Source organism: Oryzias melastigma, linkage group LG5 (genome assembly GCF_002922805.2).
Source record: "Oryzias melastigma strain HK-1 linkage group LG5, ASM292280v2, whole genome shotgun sequence".
Lineage (NCBI taxonomy): Eukaryota > Metazoa > Chordata > Actinopteri > Beloniformes > Adrianichthyidae > Oryzias > Oryzias melastigma.
This window is the reverse complement of record NC_050516.1, coordinates 13,440,900-13,454,484: the sequence shown is the minus strand read 5'-3', so window position 1 is coordinate 13,454,484 and position 13,585 is coordinate 13,440,900.

The window sequence follows — 13,585 nt, the reverse complement described above, 5'->3', positions numbered from 1 at the left end:
ATTAGTTCTTTTATTTACTTCACGGTCATAGTCAAGAGTTAGATTGGGGTTCCCGAGCACCTTATAACACAACCAGTTGTGTGCTACAATAAATTAAGTTTATGGGCTATGGTAGATGACTAAAAATTTGTAGTCACATTAAAGAGTTTCTAGATAGAAAGTCAGTATATGAAATACAGTAGCAAAGGTAAAAGTATTCCCCCCTCCTTTATTTTATTTTTTATTTTTTAAGAAACGCAGATCATTGAAAACAAAATAATTGAAATAATGCAAATAATTAAAAATAAAAAATAGATTAGATTGTAAAAAAAATAACCATTTTCAATAAATAAATATATAAAATGTAAAACTCTGTATATTGTACCCCACTTTCACCCAATGCTGAGTGGGATAGGCTCCAGCAACCTTGTTAGACAATCGATAAAATGTAAAACACAGAATTAAAATTTACATTTTTAAAGCAGCAATTAAGATACTGAACCAACATAACATTTTTTTAAATTAAATTTGGCTCTGCCAATGTTTTGTCACAAAATAATGACTAGAGATGAGTTTTCCTGAAAATTATAATGAATGAATGCAAAATGTAAAAACAAAAAAAAAAGATGTTAAGGAATTCCATGTGATCTCTAGACATATAGTACATTTAGATGATTCCTCACAAGGTGTAAGTTTTTAAGAATTTGTTGTTTTTCGGTTACAAACTCTCTCAAAAAAACTTTCCAAAAAGTCCTCATGTAGTCATAAAATTGGGTCAAAGCATGAAAATAAAAACATGCATTTGATGAAACCACTGCGGAGATAAACATGAGTTACTTTTTTTCTTTTTTCCTAATACCACCCACTTACAGACCAGCAACGCTGCAAAGAAAAAATATGCATAATCCTGAGAATTTCATCTATCCTGCTGTCAGTGTGGGCTGTGAAGTTTCCTTTTCCACTTATGTTTTGCTAAGAGAGAAAAAGTAAATACACCGACATGGTACTTTGCCTTTCTCGTGGTTCTTGTTTTCTGTCAAATTGTCCTGTTTCTGTTTTTGCAGACCCATCTGTTCATTTTGATATCTTACGCCCGGCTGTCTTGCTGACACTTCTTTTCTTTTTTTGTCCTCCCTCTCCATCTCCATTTTTAAGTGTTGCGACGTTGTGGCGGCCCCTGAGATTAAGGGAATGGAGTATTTTTAGAGCAGTGATCTGAATTTCAAACGCTGTGCCCATCTGGTGGCTGCTGGATGGTGACGAACATTGGGAACCTGGTGGCCCCGACAGAGACTGGACGAAGCGCACATCCTCCAGGCGCCAGGAAGAACACACCAACATTGGAGCCTTTTAATGCTTTTCTGAAACTTTTTTTTATTTTTTTTATTTTTTTTTTTTATGTTCAGTTGGTGTGTGTACGTGAAACTTCTAAGCATGCAGGCATGTCCATGATAATTCAAAAATCCCTGCCAAACAATCAAGAATTTGGAGAATTTTCAGTCTCTGCAGCATTGATAAAAAAAAAAAAAAAAAAAATTTGCGGCTTAAAAGGAAGTTTTTTACCTTTGGACTGCACATTAGATTGACAAGAGCTGGAAAGACTTTCTTTGGTTCTTTGAAGGAAATAATTAAAAACCGTGAGCTCAAATTCAAGGATAGTAAAATATTATCTGCCAAAAGTGTAAAAAGTAGCAATTGAAATGACCTTTTCTTCAATTTTTGCAATAAAACTATTATGATGCAACAAAGCATATAGCTGCTAGGGCTCAGAAAACACATAACATTTGTTCTATAAGTTTAAAAAGTCATGCTTAAACAAAATGTCATTACCTACATTTAAATGAAAACTTCTGTGCTTCATAGCACCCCCAGGTGAAGAAATTAGTTTCTCCTCCATAGTGACGGAGGGCTACAGAGCATTCTGCCTCTTAGGTTTCCCATTCAAAAAACTATTTTGGACACCCCTACCCCTCCAAATTCAATGATTTGGATTTGTCCAAAGATTCTCACTTTCAGAACTGCTGTTTCCTTCTCTGTCTTCTAATACTCCAGCCCCACAGTTTCCACTTTGTTGGCGGATTTTCACCATGTTTTATTTTCCAATTTATTTTTTGGAATATTGTTGATTTTCTACACAGTATTTTTTTTCCATTCCACATCTGGGTGAAGTCTTCATAAATTATATTTAGTTAAAGTATAAAGATATACATTTTCTGACTGTCCATGTCAGCATCTGAGTCTTTGATTAAAATAAAATAAAAAAAACATACAAACAGACAAACTGTATTATTCAAGTCCTATTTCACACAACTGGTGCAGACAAGTACATTAATTGTACTTCATTCCTAAATCTTGTCTTCTTGGTGCTTTTAAAATGTTCTTGAGGATTTTTTTCCTGATGAAGGACATACAGAAAAATAAGCTTAACCCATAAGAACCCAGACACATTTTTCCTTAAAGTGAAAAGTATGCATTATGGTGAATCACAAACCAAGTGTACCACATAACACATTTCGGATGTTTTTCTGTTACGAATATGTCACCATGGGTTCTTTTTGGTTAACAATGCATTTCCAAGTATTTCTTTTTAAAATAGTTGTAAATCAGGATGTAGTATATCACAGTTGTGATGTCAAAAAGCACTGGGTGGGCCACAAGCTCCCTGCTCTGAGCTTTAAGTAATGTGGAAGGAAAGAGGGGCGGGGTTGCCCTACCCACAACTTAGAGGGAATTTTTTTAATGAACTACCTCCACTCTGTAGAGATGCAGAAATGCATATTCATAATTTAAAAACCAATGTGAACACTTATAAAATAGCTCAAAAGATGATCGGTGAGGGTCTTTAAAAAAACATTTCAAAAAAAGATCTTTCCTGATATCTGTGTTTTTGAGTAACATGGTTATGTTTACTTTTCTTATGGATACCAAACATTCTTGAAATTGTAAAATCTAAATCTGCTGCCTTTCTTAATCCCCCAATTTAATCTCATTTAGATTTTTCTAGTCTTTTGAAAATCCCAGGTAATACCTCTGTTGTCACAAATACTTGGACTGTCATCAATTAGACCTCAGAGATGAAACGGTCCAGCATCTTACAAGAATTAGAGAAAATCCAAAAATGGATTAGAAAACCTTCATTAATGTAAACAATGTTTTTGTATGAAAGGGTAGAAGAACTTAGACACATTCTACAGTAAGGTAGTGTTGAGTTCAACTGTAAGAATTATGTTTGCTTGTGCCATTTCCCTGTGGACTGTTTTCTAAGCAGAGCTTAAAAAAAGCTGGATTTTCCACTGGATTGTGGCTCAAACCAGGGAATGTTCTATCTCTGACTGATGTGTGTCTGGTGTGTGTTTGTCAGAGGTGCAGTGTTTGCAGAGATTGATGTAAAGAACAGAAATCTCAGTTATTTTCCCCAAACCCATTTTTTTTCTCCCACATTTCCACTTAACGTTCTGTAAACAAACAACAGCCACAAAGCTGACAATAGCTATATGTACATTTTATTTTGTAGTACTAGCGTTCTTGTAGATGGACTTTTGTTATGTAAATTCAGATCCACCTTAAACAGATTCAGCATTGAAAAGAGCTGTGCCAATGCTTTGCTTTAACTGCTGCAAACTTAAAGATTTACTGCTTCACTTGTGACATGGAGGAGGTGGAGAAAAAAATAGTTAACTGAGCCGGTGTCTGCGATGGGGAGGCAAAATGTGAGAAAGAGGAAAAATATTTTTAAGTTTTGTAAACTTACACCATTTGAACAGATTATATAATAAAACTGGTGCAAGAAAAAAAAAAAAAAAAGACTTGACCTCCTTAAAGTCCCACTCCGATCATATTTTGATCTATTGTAAAGTGTCCCCAGTGGTCTTTTAATCATGATTATACTGTTTTTAGCCAAAATGAAAAAAAAAAATAGTAAAAAACAATGTTATCTAGTATATCATTTCTACAGAGCTGCAGTAGTTTATAAGAAATTTACCTTTGAGTTGTGGGTGACTTTTGGCATTGAGTAAGCCCACCTTCATTTCCCATCATCCATCTGTTTACATGCTCTCCTGCTAGCTTACAGCTCCTCACAACCCCAACTTAATATTACCAGTACAACAAAAATGGACTGCTATATCAGATCCATCCAGCTTGAACAAGATGCCAGCTCAGACGAGGAAAACAAAGACGTGTATGGATCTAGTCGTCTCCAAATGGATGCATCAAAATGGAGTGGATCAGGGAGATTGTGGTCTGCCTATTGTAGCTTCAATGCAACTACTAGATTTTTCAAACAACATTTTATATCTGCTCCTGATTCATGATTTGAATAAAGAAATATTAAAAAAACAAAATTTTGAGCTATTTTCCCAACCTGTGTCCTCAAGTATCAGAAAAATGCCACAACATAACAGCAAAACCACAATTTTCATTGGAGTCTATGTTTACGAAAGTGTTTTTATAAGCAGTTCAAAGACATGAGACTCAAAGCAGCAAGTTTCACTCGTGATGGTTTTAAGAATTGGAAGAGAACAGAAGCAACAACTCCTAGATCTGTTTCTCCTCATTATTATTTTTTGTTGGGCCTAATGAAGTAAAATTGTCATACATAAAGACTGTGGGTTTCATCAAAATTGAATCTTCAGTTTGTCTTTTTGGTCTCATTTGCACATAACGTGTCAGAATTTTAGGACTAATATTTGCTCTGAGCTCCCTTCTTCTCAAAAAAGAATAAAAAAGAAGGAGCAAACACCAGCACATCATTAGTCAGATGCGTGACTGCTTCTCCATTAGCGGTCAAGTTTGGAGATGTGAACCAAGCAAGGTGGGGGGAACTCAAGACTCACCAGTCTGTGGACTGCAGCTGTGACTCACAGTCAGTGTCTGAAGTGAGGCTGTAGCACCAAGTCACGATGTGGAGGGAGTCAGAGGAGGATGGGGAGCCCACATGTGGCCAATGTGTCACAGCTTCATAGGTAACCATGACAGTCTTACAAAGTTTCATAAGCAGGAACTCTCAGGCATAAGCAGCATAACCTGCAGCAATTATTTTCCATCAAATGTTGCTTTTTCTAAATAATGTTCAATATAAATACCAATGTCAAATTTAACAATTGTTGTTCGTAGTAGAGCTTTAAGCTTAATTGTTTATTTTTGTGGACATCCCTTTGCATTACATCATGTATGAATAGTGCTATTTAAATACAGATTGATTAGATTTGAAAAAACAAAAAAAACTCAACAAGTGTTTTTTTAATCCACTCTCTGTAGAGGAAATACAGATGCTAGTTTGAATATAAATCATTCATCAAGGAAGACAGAGTTTGAGTAACCCAGAAGGCTCTAACTGGAATTCTGGTGGTAATCGTTTACTCATAGTTGTTTAAATCTTTATAATCTTCATAATAGTTAGGCCTCAAATCACAGATTGCTCATTTAAAACACCTCAAAGCCTATTTTGATTTGTTTTTCCAAGTCATTGGGGCCTTTTGTAAATCCAGCAAATTCTTTCTTAAGCTCTGATGGAGTTAGAAATGCTAAATCAATGTGTTTTTTATGCTTATAAGGTCCTCGATGGAGAAAAAAAATGATTGACATTTTCCAAATATCATCACAAATGATCAGTTGAGCTTAAACTGGCATTGATTTTGGATGAGACTAAAAATACCAACAACTGGGGGGGGGAGTTAAACTTTGCTAAAAAAAAAAAAAAAAACATGAATGCAAAAAAAAATACTGCACATTAATTTTTTGTGTTAATGCGCAGTGTTAGGGTTAAGCGATCGATACTAGTGAAGCGAATAGTGCTCTCACCTCACATTAAGATGGTGCAAATCCTGCCTGGGACCTTTCCATGTGAAGTTTGCGTGTCCTTCCTGTACATGTGTAGGTTTTCTCATGCCACACCCACCTTCTTTTTACTGTCCAAAGACATGCTTTATAGGTTAATTGGTAACTTTCAATTGCTTGCAGGTGTGTGGGAGTGTATGTGACCCTCCAATAGATTAGCTACCTCTTCAGGGTGTTCTCTGCCTTTGCTCAACAGTTGCTAGGTTGGCTCCAGCAACCCCGTAGTCCTGAAAGGGATTCATCAGGTTAAAGGTTGATGGATTAAACCTAATGGAAAGCAGCAGCAGCACCTTAAGTGTCAGTGCCCAACGAAGCAAAAAGGACAGTTCACATCTGGCACGGAAATATGCATTTGAGTGACCACTTCCAATGAAAAGTTTGTGTAAATGCACGTGTATGCATGTTCCGGACTAACTTTCACAAGTTGCTATGCAAGTTTTTGAGACTGTTTTGGGGCTCTACGTACAAATTCATTTTTTTTTTTCTTTTAACTTTCATTTTACCAGGAAATCCCAAAAGGCACAGGAATCGAGCGTGCAATCCTTCTTCTTCCGCTCATCCGGGACCAGGTCGTGGGGGCAGCAGTCTAAGCAAAGATGCCCAGACTTCCCACTCCCCGACCACTTCCTCCAGCTCCTCTGGGGGACCCCGAGATGTCCCCAAGCCAGCCAAGAGAGATAGTCTCTCCAGCGTGTCCTGGGTCTTCCCCGGGGCCTCCGCCTAGTGGGACATATCTGGAACACCTCCCCAGGGAGAAGTCCAGGAGGCCCGACCAGATGACTGAGCCAAACTGGCTCTTCTTGATGTGGAGGAGCAGCGGTTTTACTCCGAGCTCTCTCCAGGTGACTGAGCTTCTCACCCTATCTCTAAGGGAGCGCCCAGCCACCCTACACTTGTATTTGTGACCTCACTTATTTTGATCATGATCCAGAGCTCATGACCATACAGCAGATGAGTAGTGGAGCGAAGATTGATCGGTAAATTTACAGCTTTGCTTTCTGGCTCAGTTCCCTCTTCACCCCAACGGACCGGCACAGCTACTGCATGACGACTAAAGATTTTCCAATCGTCGACCTCACACTCCGATCATCCCTCATTCGCGAACAAGACCCCAAGATACTTTAACTCCACACCTGGTGCAGGAGCAGTCCACCCACCAGGAGAGGGTAAATTACTTTTCTCTCGTGCAAAAATCCAATTAAAAGAAATAAACCAGTTGAGTTTGGATCAGTCAGGAACTCAGATTTGACAATGACGTATGGGTACCATCTTTTTTCAACACACTGAAGTGCCAACTGTTTGAAAAGTGATCATTAAGGAGAAATTATTAAATGCTGTTTGTGCACGGATGGAGTTATATGACACCAAGTCTTTCATATATCAAAATAGAACTTTGAAAAAAAAAGCCTGGAGCAAGATTTGCAAGACTTCAATATTTTACACCAAGCCTCTTCCAACAGTGAATATTTGTGCTAGTATTGGGTATTAACAGTTCAGTGTGAACACCATAGACTAAAAGCACATTCGATAATCCGCATTCACCTCGTCCTTGAACACGTAGAACATGCCCGGAGTGTATGTAGCATAACAGTAAGATTCAAAAAATCTTTAAGATGTCTTTAATATATAATTCTTCCATTTACTTTACAGTCCCACTGGGAATAGAGTAAAGAAGATTCCACTGAAGATTACCCTAGAGATTCCTGAGGAAGACCCAGGACACGCTGGAGAGAACATATCCCTTGTCTGGCCTGGGAACGTCTCTGGGTCTCCCCGGAGGAGCTGGAGGAAGTGACTGGGGAGAGGGAAGTATGGGCGTCTTTGTTTAGACAGCTGCCCCCGGGACCCAGTCCCGGATGAGTGAAAGAAGATGGATGAACATTTACTTGATGCTATCTTCTCTCTTGTATAGAGAAACTGCTTTTCAACTCTGGATTGTCTCTAGGTTCATATGGGTGCGTAAAGTAGTGAATTACAGTTTCTTGAGTTGCTGTAATCACTAATCTTTTGACATTTAAGAGTCCTTGTTGTCCACCATGAGTCCCATAACAATTCATACCTCTTAGCCAGAATAGCACTGTTGCATTTTTCAGAAGAACCCAGAGAAGATAAGTAATACTGGGGAAGAAAAGAGAGGATCCACATGAATAGAGCTGATTTCAGCCGAGATCAAAACCAATCAAATTGTTTGACAAAGCACAGCAGGGGCATCATGTACGACTCGAACATGTGTTGAATCATCCATCACTCACACTCTTCGCATTTCACACATGCTATATTTAACAGACACAGTCACTCTCAGGCCAGTCCATGAACACACACACCTACATCTCTGCCATCACTGACTCATCCCTATCCCTCAACGAAGCTAAGGAATAAAAAATTCAATTAAAATGCTAGGAGTGTGGAGTGCAGAGGAATCACATACATTCATTACAGCTGCAATCTGTCAGCCAAGGACACAGTGAGGAGGGAGATCTTCCTCCCTCCTTATGTCTCCATCTCTCTCCCAGCCAAGCTGATAATAACTGAACCAGAAGGGGAAAAAAGAGACAAAGAGACATAGAGAATTAAGAGGCCAAAGTCACAACAGTTTAAATAGAGCTTTTGATTGTGATAATAATTAATTTATAATTATAGGAGACAATGTGCTGTGAGTTGGCAGAGTAAAAGAAAGAGGGACATGAATTTAAAACAAAAGAAAGGAAAAAGTAATGTCACCCAGATATGGAACTATGCAAGTAATCAGAGAAGAGAAGTATCAATTCACTTGTGAAAGGAAAGTTTGCAGTTTTTTGTTTTTAAGAAACAACTTAGAGCACATTCTGTCTGTGATGATTGTGGCATTCATAGAAATCACAAGAGCAGAGCAATACTAAACGGTGGAGGTCTTGCGTGCTGCAATTGTTGTCAAATCATTTTCTTGCTACAGTTTTAAATGTTAGAAAAAAACATTTTGAATGTGAAAAGTAACTGTTTCAAATTCAATTCCAACAAGTTTGGCTTTTTTTTTTTTTACAGCTTTGAAGCTTTATTCACCCCGCCCTTGGCAATATGTGTTCAAGCTGCCACTTCTAAAACAAAGTCTACATAAACACGTGTAAATATGTGTTTCGGGCGTCCACATTCAAAACTCTTGCCTTCACATGCAGCTATGTACAATTTAAAGGCTATGTTCAGCCTCTATGTACAAATTGTGCAGTTGTGTTGAAAATAAGTTAAACCTAGTCAAACTATGACCAAACAGGGTCTGGAATTTGGTTGTAATGTATGGATGCCGTCCCTTTTTATTCACGAAAGAACAACCCGTTTGAAAATTGATCATAGAGGTCAAATTCATAATCATGGTTTGTGCCCAGCTCGAATTATACAACACTAAATCTTTCATATGTCGGAATTGAACTGTGAAAGAAAAAAAACTGGATCAGGATTGATGAGATTGCACGGCTTTGACATTTCGCACCAAGCTTTTTCCAACTGTAGGCGACATGCACTGTATAAACAGAAGAAGAACCCCTCCCTGCTTGTCCAGTGTGAAAATCCATGTGCTGAATGGATGTTAAATGCCAAGTTTGTACATAGCTTAATAACATGACTCGTTTCAGCTATGTCCATTGATCTACTCGTGTACACTAGGGGTACAGGAATACATTGATTTGGCGATATATCACGATATTTCATTTGGCGATAATTGCATCAATTTAAAATGTTGACATGGCGATATTTATTTTATTATTTATGAGCGTTCTTTATCTTCTCGCTTTTGTTCTTCACTTCAGTGCAGCAGAGCGCACTGAACCTCTTTGAGCTCACCGCAACCAAAACAACAACAAGCTCTGTCAAATGTTCAGTCAGACTCCTGGTTTTGGTTGTCATGAGACATATACTACTTAGTTTCTACTTGGAATGGAGACTAAACTGAAACTCTGTGCCACGTTTCTGCCAGTATCATCTAAAAACGAGGATTATGGAGCTTCGTAGAGGCTCAGATAAGAACGAGTGAACAGTGGAGTTGCACAGAGGGTCATGCATGGAGCCTCCATTAAAGTGCTGTCGGCAAAGAGAGCAAAAGTTCTGCTGAACTTCACAGCTATAGATTCTAATTCAGAGACCTGATGGATCGGAGTGATGTGTACAACGCTCTGAAAAAAGCGATTAGCAGTGAAATATTTTATGACTGACTTTCTGCTTTTGCACAATTACCGTTGTAAAGCCCAATGAGAGGATTGTTTAGAGAATTAGGTAAATAACTCGAAGAATGACAGAAAGAAACATATATATTACAACTATTTAAGACTGAATGGCTCATATTAAAATTTCTAAAATAGCATATGATGTTATTGATATTTTGTTGAATGTATTTATATTGAAGTTGTGAATTGTTTTGAAATAGTAAAAAGTAAATAAACTGCACTTCAACCTTTTCTTTTATTATGTTCTTATGACACGTTTTTTTTTTTTAGTCTAATATACAGTATGTAAGTAAAAAATCTAGCCCTTCAAGGCAGATATGTTGTCTGTGTCAGGACTGTGAACTTTAGTTTGAATTTGTGTTATTAGAATTTTTGGTCATGCTCTGTTTGAAATGTCCCCGAGTCACACCAGTTTCAGGTTCATGATCTGCAGCTGTCTGGTTTTCGGTTAATCCTTGTCAGGTCATCTGTTCTGTTGTGTTCAGTCACCATTTTTGTTTCTCCATGGGTTTTTGTCATGTTTAAGTTTATTTAGTCAATGTTTAAGTTTCCACCAACAGGTCTTGTCTCCTGCGTTTGCGTCCTTCATCCACCACTTCCTGACAGTCTGCTTCCTGAAGTTAAATAGAGAAATGTGACAGCTGAGCGCTTTGCCTCCACAGTAAATTCTAGGAACAGCTTGGACTATGAGCTCTTTCAGATGGAACTTTCCATTTAAAAATTCATATGCCAGTAAAATGACTTTGCTTTTAACAGGCAGCCAATGAACAAAAAGTACAACTGGTAAAATATAACCTCTTCCACTAGTTTTATCAGAACTGTGGGTGAAGTATTTTAGATCAGAAAGCAGCTTCTCATAGAAGTTCATAAACAGACTTATAATTAAGAATTGGGGAGTAACCTTTAATGGACAGACACATGAACTTATCTCAAATCGAGATCAAGGACTGCACAGTGGTGTACGGATTAGCCCTCCCACTTCACAGCAAGAAGGCCCGAGTAGAGTTTGTATGTTCTCCTTGTGCATGTGTAAGTTTTCTAGGCCCCCCATCTTCCCACCCAAAGTTCAAAACCATGCTCCACGGGGCAGCTGTTATGCAGAAGTAGGAAGATTGACCTCTAATCAGAAGATTGTGGGTTCAGCCACCCCCATGTCTCGAAGTATCCCTGAGCACGACACCGAACCCACATTGGCTGACTCCAGTGTTTGGCAGCAGAATGTGAATGTGTGCGTGTGTGTGAATGGCACTGTAACTCAAAAGTGCTTTGGGCCTTCTTTTCTACACGAAAAGCTCTATTTCAGGATATGCAATTTTACCATAAACGTCATTGATTAATACTCCAAAGCCTTGTTTGTTCGATCCAGTACGATAAGGAGTGATATGCTACGGTCCAGTTAATTCTGACGAGTATTTCCACTGAGTTAAGCCTCGTTTACACTGAGTAGTTTTCTTTTTATTGCTTTACTTTGGGAACATCATTAATGTTTAATATTGTTGGAAAGATAATTGTGAGCGGGGTTGAAATCGCAAAACTCCAAATGTTGAAAAAATTAGCCTAGTCCTAGAGTAATATCGTCAAATGCCAAGTCTCAAGTATAATTCTTTTTTTCTTCTAGGAATTTTTTGTTTGCAAATTCCACATTTTTTTTTTTTTTGGGCATCTCTTTAGGATCCTCCTATGTTTTTATTTTCCATTTTGTTACATAAACCACAGTTTAAAATTAAATGAAACCACTCTAATTTATCATGTTTTGTCATATTTTGATCTACAGTATTTTTTAAGGCAAATCATTTTTATTGGTTATATTATATCAGGTAAAAAAAATTGCCCCTCAAAAGTTATGATGTAACTTTTTTTAGCAAAAGTGCTCTAGGGTTAAATGAGTGTTATATTGGTGCTTTCTAATGTCATCATCACTTTCTACCAATCAGTGGGTGGCTACAGTGGCTCCGCCCCAACAGTTCCATTCCACTTTTCAATGGAACGACAATCAATGAGGGCCCCCTAAAGGTATGGCTCAGTAATGTTTAATGGGTCCAAAATACTGGACCGCACTGGATACTTGATTCCATTTTGGTGGGTGTGGCCTTGGTCTGGAATAAGGAAAGTCAAATGTTGCAGTCGCTCAACCTCAAAATTCATATTTTTTGTCAAAGGGTATGGCTTCACCCCTGTTCCTCTTCTTTCAACATTTTGGATACTGTGATCCATCAATTCTAGTATGTTAGTCATGGTATTTTTTTCAAACAACCAATCTTGAAAAACACACATTTGACTTAAACACCTGCCAGAAATTAGTCTTACTTGCGTGTTGTGATGATGGAAAGACTTCCAGATACTCTACCTGCAGGAATCGTCAAGGATTTTATTTCCAATTTTATAAAACTCATGAAGACCGATTAGACGATGCTAAACAATAATGACTTTGTGTCAAAGTTTTACCTATCATTCATTAATGCATTACACTTCTGAGCTAAGCATTTCTCTCATCTGGACACGGTTGAGAAAAGGCATCTATAAAGGCAAATCAGACCTGCATATGGAGCTGATGATACTTTGTTTTTCATTAATAAATAATTAAAATTCATTCTGGACCTTAGACAAACACAATCAGAACTGAAATGCAGCAGCAGCAGCACAGGCCTTTGTGTCTGCAGGATCACATCTCTCATTATCCATCTCTTGTTCTGCTCCATCTTCCGCTCTGTTATTAGAATTAAAGGAAACAAGCAATAAACATCAGGCTGCTTGAGCTCAGTCTCTAAATGCATTTCTTGTCCTGTGGGACTGGGTTTCCTGTCTCGCCTGTAAAGAGACAACACGCTTTGTTTACCGTGTGCATGTTTATCTTCACTGCAATCATATTTGTCACGGGGGATGCCAATCTGCATATTCACCTTCAGATATATTTGTAATTCTGCTACAATGCCGTAATTCCGAAAACCTCTGAGCAAAATAAAAATATAGATCCATCTGTCGAGAGCAGACGAAGGTGTGTAAACTATCAGCTGAAGAGGCACGCAAGCAGAGGTTTATTTACTGAGATATACGTCACTGTCTCCTGGAACGTAAAGATGCAGGCATAAATCACTGTGCACAAAGAAGCTGACTTCCCACCCAACCTGCGGAACAGAATGAATGAAACTGTACGAAAACAATTGTTTGTCTCCTGGAAAGCCAGAAAAAAACAGAAGAACTAAAATGAACCAATACATCCCCTCACTGTCAATTCAAAGCATGAAGCAGAGTTAACTTCCTCTGTCAGACCTCCTCCAAGATGCTTTATTAATTGTACTGGACAAATAGCGGATGTCAGGAATTTGAACCTCAACTCCTAAAACATGTAAAGACAGCTGCATAATTGATCACTGTATACCATTTAAAAGTTTGGAGCAGTCATACAGTGTCTATTCGTCAAGAGCTTCTCAAGCTTTTCTATGACAGATGTTGGACTTTATATCATACACAATATTTTTTTTTTTACTGCAAATAAAGAATTTCAAGCCAATTGGATTAAAACGTAAATCTGGTGGGCAAGGGTAGGAAACCCTTTATCAATCCCCCGGGAGGGG